The following is a 9,784-nucleotide window of genomic DNA, read 5'->3' as shown; positions in this document are numbered from 1 at the left end:
ACTGCACAACCTCAGCACCCTGACACACAGCCTGTGTTCACCTGTATTTTCCCTTCCAACCTCCAAACATGTATACATTTCACTTGGTCATAACGCATGTAAAATTGTGTATCCTAATTTTCTCTGAACAATATATTGTAAGCACTTTTCTGAGTTGTTATTTAGTTGTCATAATCATAATGGTAACGGCTGTGTCATATTTCAGAATTTCTCAACACTAATAAATATAATGTTCATATGGCTGTAAATAAAATAATATTGAACCACGAAGGGCCTTTGAAAGTTAAATGTTATTACCTGTACGGCCAACAATAGTTGGCTTTTCCCTGGGCTTCACGTACTTTGAAACTTATGAAATATTTAAAAATAAAATTAATTTATCTCATTTCTTGCATCCTTGGTTCCAGTCTCCATGGTGTGGGTCATCTTGCTGGGGTGAGTATATCACAGCACAGACACTAAGCAACCCTCCCTGTCATTCTCTTTTCTCCAGCTGTGTTGTCTGCATTCCCACAGTTTAAAGTTTATCTTAAACTTTATCCTTTCCCATGTTCTTTGTTTCTTTTAGATAACGTGCATGTAATTATAAAAATAAATTCAGATCAAGGGTGCCTTTTGGAGAGATGGGTGCATCTCAGAAAAACCAAGGTCTGTAAAAGGAGGTATTTCTCCTCTGTTTTGTGCCTATTGTGTGGGAATAAAGCAATGTGACCATTTTAGAATAATTAGGGGGATAAAAGTCCAAAACACTGACTAAAAGTTAGCCTTGCTAGTCTGTTGATTATTTTTGAGTTCCTCAAACTTACACCCATATGTATTTATGACTTTTTATGCCTTAATTTTGTTTTCAACCGCTTTGCAAGAGCGCAAGAATGCAAGCTACAGACTTACTTCAGTTGCGTTGGGGCTTTGCCAACCTGACGTGTGCTCTGTGATAGACCTGAGGAGAGAAGATGAGCGAGACACAGAGTGCGCCTCAGGAGCTCGCAGGCAGGAAAAAGACTGTTACCGGCAGGCTTGGGTTTTGGCTGTGGGAAACACCTGGCTTCAAGGTGTCTGGGGCAGGAAGGAGGTGATCTGAGAAGATTTCATGCAACCTGGATGACTTTCAGTTTTATTTCATAGTATGGCATCAGAAAGAGTTGTTTTACCAAACACTGCTTCTAATGCATCCTTGTGCTATTTTTCTAGACCCTGATGAGTGACAAGAGTGCTAGAACCTCCTATTTTGCACCAATACAGTAATAATTCTCACACCACTACAGAGGCACGGGGATATTTGTCTTTTTTATTCTCTGCCTTGAACGGTGTCTGGCACACAGTATTCAATAAACACATGTTGATTGAATGTATAGATGGTCGAATAGGCATTTAACATAATAGACTAGTATAGATTTCATTAGAAAGTTGTCTTATTATATATGTAGGTACAAAATTTTAACATGGGAATTGCAAGACTTACCCAACTTCCATTTATTAACCGGCAGTTAGTGCAGGTCGGTGAGTAGGCTAAGCTCCGAGGGCGCAACAACAAAGCCCCGTCCTATCAGGGACATAGGGAGATGGAAACAGGCATAGAGAATACAGTGTGCATTAGAGGTAGGTTCAGTCCTCAATAAGCATGCCTCAGAAACTACAGTTAGAACCAGAAGGTACCCACAAAATCCTTGGGTGCAGTGATTCCTGAATTAACAGCCCTGTGTGATGCTCAAGGATCTCCTACTTTCATGTTCCTTGATGATCATGTCTACTGATGATCGTGCCAGAAAGTGGCAAGAGCTAAGTAAAGCACGCCGGCTCTACGGGTGACTGACATCTGAGCGCCCAGTTGGGTTTATGCATATTGATCAACGATGATCGCCAGTTCAAGTTGCAAACTTTACGTGACAATAGTAAAAACACTTCAGTAATGCTTATTGAGCATTTCCTAAATGCCCAGCACTCAATGAAATCACTTACATGCATTATCTCATTTCATACCTGTTTTACAGATGGGAAGCCTGAGGTTCAAAGATGGAAAGTCCTTTACATAAATCATAGAGCTTGTAGGCAGTTGAGTCCAGGTCTGGTATTTACCACTGTGCTCAGCAGTCTAATTCTAGCATATCACATTGACTTAAAATTTATGTGACTCTATATACATTACTTCAGACTCAGGACCCAGACAGGATATGGTAGAAAGGCCCCTACCTGTAGATGGTTGAGAGCCATCGGTGAGACAGCTGGTTTCCCCACAGTCTCAGGGCTGACTGGAGCCTCCATGTAAGTTTGGAACCAGCACACCCACCTGTTTTGGAGCTCTGAGTCTGCCACTTACTAGCGGTGTGATGTTGGGTAGGACACCCAATTTCTTCACCACTGATATTTGCACAATGGTACTATCTTCATTCAGCTGTGAGGATTAAATGAGAGAATGGTTTGGAAAGTACCTGGTACCTTCCAGGACTGAAATACACATGTAATATTTTTATTTGACTTAAGTGAAAGTGTGGACAATTCAACATGCTAAAGAAAAAAAACATTGCTCACCTTTGTGAATATAAAATAATGACATGAGATTTTAAAATTTTGTTTTATTGTTTTTAACTAAGTTCTTTAATCACTCTTCTCTTAGTATGACACAAGTCCTATGGATTTACACTGTAACCAGTAAGGATTTGGGGGTACTTGACGGAGGGATCAGTCTATCAGATACTAAACTGGCCCCACAGAGTTTATCTGAGCGTGAACCTTAACCATACGTGGAAACCAGGTGACGTCTGGAAACCACCGGCAGAACAAGCTGGTCCAGGCGCAGTGCGCTCACAGCACGGCTCTGTCCAGGCTGAGAAAGGAAAGAGAAATCACTCAGGACTGATTTCTTTTTGTTTCAAACTAATGTCAAAGTCTGGGAAGCTTTCCCAGAAATCTCACTTCCTACGTGAGCACAGCAGCCCTAGGACCACCAGGTGACCTGCTAAGCTAAGCGAGAAGGACCCCTTGCTTCAGGCAAAGTCTCCTTCCTTGGTTTCCACTTTCCACCCTTTGCTATGCAGTCCCACAAGAGCTATGTCTGAAGACAGACAGCGCTGTTTGCTCTGCTATGATAATAAAAGCACAGTTATGAAATAATGTAAACGTGCATATAAAAACATACAGAAAAGCCAAATACAATAACAACCCAGCCAAGCACAGCAATTTAGCCCTAACCCTTAAGAATGCCAAGTAGAGAGGCTCGGGCCTTAAAGGCATACTCAAGCAATGATTAAAAACGTGCAAAACTTTTAAAAAACTCTTCATACACAAAAGTCAATTGCAATTGGATATTTTTTATTTTAACATAATTTTAGACTTACAGAAAATTTGCAAAAATACTGCATAGATTTTCCACATACATTTCACCCATCTCCTTCCAATGTTAATATCTTATCAGTTATCAAAACGATTAACTGCAGACTTTATTTGGATTTCATGTTTTTCCATCGATGCCCTTTGTTGTTCCAGGAATCTGTCTCCTTGCTCTCCTTCAACATCTAACATTTCTCAGTCTCCCCATCTTTCACACTGAGAAAGTGCTTTTGGAGAGTATGCTCAGGTACTTTGCAGACTGCTTCTCAATGTTATTATTGATGGTGTTAGCCCTGGTCACTTGGCTGAAGTACTATCTACTGGGCTTCTCCGTTGTAAGGTTACTGTTTATCCCTTTTAATCAAAGATCTTGGGGAGACACTTTGAAGATATGTATGAATCCCTTGCCCCTAATTTTGCATCTGTGAGTGGATCTGGCGTGCAAGAATGATTACTGTAGTGTTCTAATGGCGATTTTATATTTTCTTGATTCTTTTCACATTATTGATTAGAATCTTCCCTGAGGAAGAGCTGCCCTTCTTCCCCATTTACTTACTTATTCAATTATTTATATCAGTATCGACTCTGGGTGTTTGTTTACTGGGTTATAATAGAAAGTTTTCATTATTTTTTTGCTCAGATTATTCAAGCTCAGGTCACTGGGAGCTCTCCCCAGTGCATACCTGGCCCTCCCCACATCCGCAGACCCTTTCTGAGCCCTTCCTTACTTTCTGGTCCCACAGACTTCCCAGGCTCATCTTGTATTTCCCCTGCCCCCAACCCAGGAATCAGCCAATTCTTCTATTGATATTTAGATGGTATTTTAATGGTATTTCAAAGCCAGGATCTGGGGGGGGGGGGGGCTGGGTGAGCTCACGACAACCAGGGTGCCATGGCTCCTGGGCTGTCTCAGGGGACAGAGCTGGAAATGCATGGTGTGGACATTCTGTGTCCATTTATCTGTACACATATTAAAAACCATGAGCTCGTGGGGATGCCTCTGATCCTAATCCCAAACCAAGGGCTCATTCTCGCCTTATTCCCTGCTGTACTTGTACCTTTTTTTCCTGAGGATGAGAAACAGGGCTTTCCTGTTTGTTCAGTCCTGGCGCTCGGAGTTACGATTGCTACCCCACACCACCGAGCACATTTACTAACTACAGTGTAGGACTAGTGCATAATTTTAAGTTTGTTTTCTTCAGTCAAAATCCTGTTAAAGTTAGGTTAGCACTTTTCCTTCCTTCCCCTTCCAGTGACTCACCTGCAACACAGTTAGTTTCATTCTGTGGTTTTTCCTCTCATTTTATGTCACTTTCATGTTCTTTGATGCAGTTTAAAATGATGCTTTATTTACATGGTGATCTCCAAAGACTGCTGTTAAATTTACTGGAAACTGCTCCCTGGAGGTGAATGCCAACATCATGGGACCTTAGATGTTCATTTGTGTTCTTGTACATAGAGAGGCATTTCCAAAAATACTATAACAGAGATTGGATTCCAGACAAGCACAAAACCTGTCCAACTCCAGACGATTCCAAGTCAGACATGCCCATCTTCTCCTGGGTGCCCCCCAGAAATGCCCGACACTCCCACATGCTTTTACCTGTGTGGTTTCCTTCATCAGCATCCATGCTGACGTTAGTCACTTAATCACACTCTCGCATTCCGAAGGACACTGCAGGATCAAACCAGGGAGACAGTGTCAGGCTGGCCCACTTTTCTCAGGTCCCAAGAGGAGAAAACCGTATTTTGAGAAGACAGATTTCCTTCCTTTCCTTTGCCTAAGATAGATATTGGGTTGGCCAAAAGGTTCATTTGGGTTTTTCAATAACATTTTGGCCAACCCAATATCTTGCTGAAGATAGACTGTGAATTAAGAGTATGGAAATTCTTGAATTGCCATGTTTGCTTTTTAAAACTATTCCTTTGCCACCTTTGTTTATTCAACCGGGGGAATGGGCTGTGGGGAGGGGAAGAAGATGCTGACTCGTGTTTATTGTAGTTGGATTATATTAGATTTGCCCTTTTACTCTAGTTCGTAAACACATTTATATACTGAACTGTCATTTTACATATTTGTAATCCCTGCCAAATTTGCTTAATCTAAGAATGTGATAACCAAGACCTTTATAGTGAAATCCAACACGCTAGTGAAAATTTTGAGTAGAAATAGGGTCAGGAAGGGCAATTATTATTCCAATTTTCCATAACATTAACATTAGTCTGTAGTATTGCATTTGTCAGATTGTGTTTATTTTATATCCCCCCCCAATTTAACTTAAGTGAAATTAAATCAGTAATGTGTTTCATTGACTGTACATTGCATTGTTTGTTTTGTAGACTGGAGATCAAACATGGAACCTGACTTTCACAGTGATCTATGTCATTCGTTTTCACACGTTCTCTCTAAACAATTCTACTGCAATAACAGCATCTTTCTCGTGAAATTCTAGGTTTAAGAGGAAGCAGATATTTGCCACATTTCTTAAAAGCGGGTGCCTATATCTCCTAAGGTACTGTTTCTCAAACATCAGTGATTATATATAATTTCACAAGATTTTTTACCACATCAGAAAACCATCTTCCCTGTTACTTAACACTTTTCAAAAGGAAATCTTGTATTGGCATCTTAAATGGAAAATTGGTATCATTTGACATAAATAAAAACAGGAAATATTTATATGTAAGCCTGAGTTCAAAAAAAAGATCACTTTTTATAAATAAAAATAATTAAACATATCTTAATATAGCTATTTGGTTTTACAAAATGAAAACTTAGATATTTCCCAAGTGAGAAAAAAGGGTGATTTATGAAGAGTTAGTAACATATATATTTTGAGTAGATGTCATTTACTCTAAGATAAAGGTAAGTTTTTATTTAAGAAAATCAATGTTTTATTTAAGAAAATAAATGTTAAACCATTCTCCAAATACCAACTCATGTGTTTGAAAAAAATCACAATTATTTTACCACTACTTCTCATTAATTTCTCATTAGTTTACAACGAAAATTAAGAAAGTAACTATTTTTAAAAATACTTTTGTTTCCAAAAGACTTCTAGAGCAATGGATTGTTCTTTTGCTGTGTTAAACTATTTCATAATGTCTTGAAAGAGAGCATAAAAGGTTTATTTTTTCACTTACTACTGCCACCTGGCTTGAGAAAATATCCGTGAAGCTCAAATTTGAAATGTTTTATATGACTTTCTTTAAAATTGAGATTGCAGTATCCTGCTCTTAACCGTAACTGACAATTTTTACCGTCATGTTAAATCTTCAGCATAACTCACATTTGACCCGTTAATGAGGGAAGCTCCCAAAGAGCAAAGAAAACCCGCCCACGCTTTTAGCCTTGAGAGTCCTCCCCGCCCTGCAGCTGGAATCAGCCCAAGGGTGGAAAACAGGAGGGGGAGGGGCTCCTTCCAGCAGAGCCAGGTGTGAAGCTGTTTGTGCCGAAGCCTCATTCCTCTGGGGGCTCACCCAGCAGGTGGCAGGAGGAACCGACAGGAGTGAGCCCCGTGGAGGACCCGGGCTTAGCAGAATTTTGCTTTGAGGAGCTATTGTGAATATCAAACCTGGAGGAAACATCCCCGTCTGCGTCTAAGGAGCTGGCCCCATCACCAGTATACATACGACAGCGCATTCCGGGCAGAAGAGAATTGTTTCTTCCCTTTTTGATATAGCTTATCTAAACTGCCAGTACAAGCGATTGCTTGAAAAAGCTGGTTAAGCCAGTGTGTCAGCTAGACATTCTTCTGGTTGCGAAGAAGTGCTAATATTTATTGAGCTTTTCACGTGTTGGGCACTGTTCTAAGTGCTCCATGTGACCGTCAGTGATAAGGCAACTAAGGCACAGAAGGATTAAATAAGTTGTCTGAGGTCCCAGTCATGGAGGCTGGATCCAGAGCCTGCAGTCTTAACTGCTGGGCTCACTCTCCTGTTACCGAAGCATCTCATCCAGGACAGATTTTTTGCCAGTATCACTAGGGGAGCATGGGCTCTGCCCACTAGATGAGCCCTATCTTCACAGGGATGACCGAAACCACCACTGTGTTTGCAGGTGCATTTCTCCCCCACCGCAAAGTAGTCATCAATTAGCTCCTAGATGACTTCAGTGGGAACTTTCAGTTGAACATTCTTCGAATACGTGGGAAATTAAAAAATTCATTCATGACCTTTTGCATCTTCCTTATGCTGTGGGAAATAGCCTTTTAAAGTGTTCCAAACATTTTTCCCTACCTCGGATCCGACTTATATTTGTCGTAGAGCTCAAGAGTGTTGGCCCTCAGGGGTAGTGTGTGTGGAGGAGGGCCCCTCGCCCCCCCGCCCCGCCTCCCCAGGGAGAAGCCAGTGCTTCCAGCCCTGCCCTGCTGCTGCTCTCCTTGGAGGTTTCCAGAGTTTTCACATCCATTAGCTCATTTAATCCTCCCAAAAGCTTGTTACGTGGCTATGATAAAAATTTACCAAGACTCAGAAATTCTATTATTGATCCAATTTCACATGGAATTGAACATTCTTTCAAAATCCATGCTTTTGTTCATGCAGCCTTCAGGAGCTCTTGCCTATGAGAAAGAAAAAAGTGGTATGTCTTCTCCCAGAATATCCTCAGCCTGTAACTTCTAATTTTCTTGAAAGGTTTAAATTACATGCTATAATTATAGTGATGTTTGAATCTTGAAAACAAGGGCTAATACTGTCATATAAAAATAGAAATTATATTTTCCTCAGCTGTTAAAATTTACTTATGAGTGGATTAAGTTATAAGATCAAATGGATTGGTTTCATGTTATTTTTAAATTAAGACTTTACTTTTTGAGCAGGTTTTGGGTTTACAGAAGAAAAGGAGCCCCTAGTATGGAGAATTCCCAAGTCCCCCTCACCTCCACCCCCAGTTTTCCCTGTTTTTAACATCTTGCATTAATGTGGTACATTTGTTACAATTTCATTTTATTTTAATGAATGGGCTGGATTTTCTTTGTAGTTCTGTAAAATTTATTTTAATTTTAAAGCCACGAAATAAATTGTTATATCCATAGTAGAAGACATTGCCCTGTTCATTTTTATCATTACTTTTAGGGCAAATCTGATTGCAGGGGAGGTTCTAGAATGATGGATTACTTTTGTTAAAGAACTACCTTCTGTTGGTAAGTGCAAGGCTTTTTATTATGCAACATAAGGATCACTTACTCAATTTTCAATTTAGCTAAAAAAGAAAAAAATCTGTGCATGACTTTTGCATGGAAAACAGGGTGCACCATAACACAGGTGTTCTGTGAAAACGGCCAGTACTGTCCCGGGAAGGATGAGCTAATACTGAACTCGTATGAGGCGCCAAGCGCTTGGCTCTTTGCTCATGCAGGCCTCCTTGGGGCCCTGCCAAGCCAGTGTCTTCAGGAGTGAATTTCTAAGCTGTTAGAGCAGGTAACTGGCTGAGCCCGATGTCTACCCACAAAACCATGCCAAGCACTGAGGGGTCTGATCTTTATACTTCAAGCTTTTGGGAAGAGGGACCATCTCATAAATTCTCTGTGACAGTCAGATTTAAAATGCGCCCCATTCTGAGGCAGGGAGATCTGCCTTTCGGTGTCCAGCGCTCTGGGCTCAGCCGTCCTAACTGCCCCACAGCGGGCTGTGCTGTCGACGTCTTCTTGCCTGCTGTCTCTCTCTGGTCTGAGTTGGCTACTGTGTCACACGTGTTTTCAGGAAACCCCGTGGCCTCATTTTACCTTTCCTAGAAGCAGTAAGGTAAGACCACATTGGGACACAACTTCAAAAAGAAGAGGCCTGGTGATGTTGGAAACACTTGGGGGGGTAGTTGTTCAAATTTACTGCTGTCTTTTGTAAATGCAGCCCTGACTGACAGCACACGATGTTGAGTCTCAAATCCCAGGCCACCCAATGTGACCATAAATTAACGAGGTACTTAAATAGGCAGGAAAATGAGAATACTGAAATTGAAGAGAGAGTGTACAGAAAATACTCTAGATGGCAAAAGACAAAACTCAAAAGGTGTTTAGGCCTCTAGCTTTTTTTTTTTTAAGTATTTTTAATTCTAATTGAACCTCTTGATAAAATTTCCAAATTGTAGATAATATTGAAGAAATGCTGATGAACATCTTGGATGAGAAAAAAAAATTTATCTTTTTTACAAAAGCTGACTACTAGTGAATCTTAAGTGTAAAACAAATATGATATATGAATAATGGTTGGAGGATTTTGTTTAATTCCATTAAATATAGACTGTTTCTGTAGACTCAGAAGAGTGTATTTTAAGTTCCAGTTCTTTTTAACAGTCTGTGACCCTTGGCAAACGGTTTAATTTTCTTGAGTCTTCTCTTCTTTTCCTCAATTGAGAAAGGGAAATTCATTCAGTAACAGAGCATTTTGCTGGGCACTAAATACAAAGTTGAATAAGACTTGGTCTTCTCCTCAAGGACCCTTGGTGAAACGGGAGGCA

This window comes from Balaenoptera musculus, chromosome 13 (assembly GCF_009873245.2).
Source record: "Balaenoptera musculus isolate JJ_BM4_2016_0621 chromosome 13, mBalMus1.pri.v3, whole genome shotgun sequence".
In the NCBI taxonomy this organism is placed as follows: Eukaryota; Metazoa; Chordata; class Mammalia; order Artiodactyla; family Balaenopteridae; genus Balaenoptera; species Balaenoptera musculus.
Note: the sequence above shows the minus strand (reverse complement) of the source record.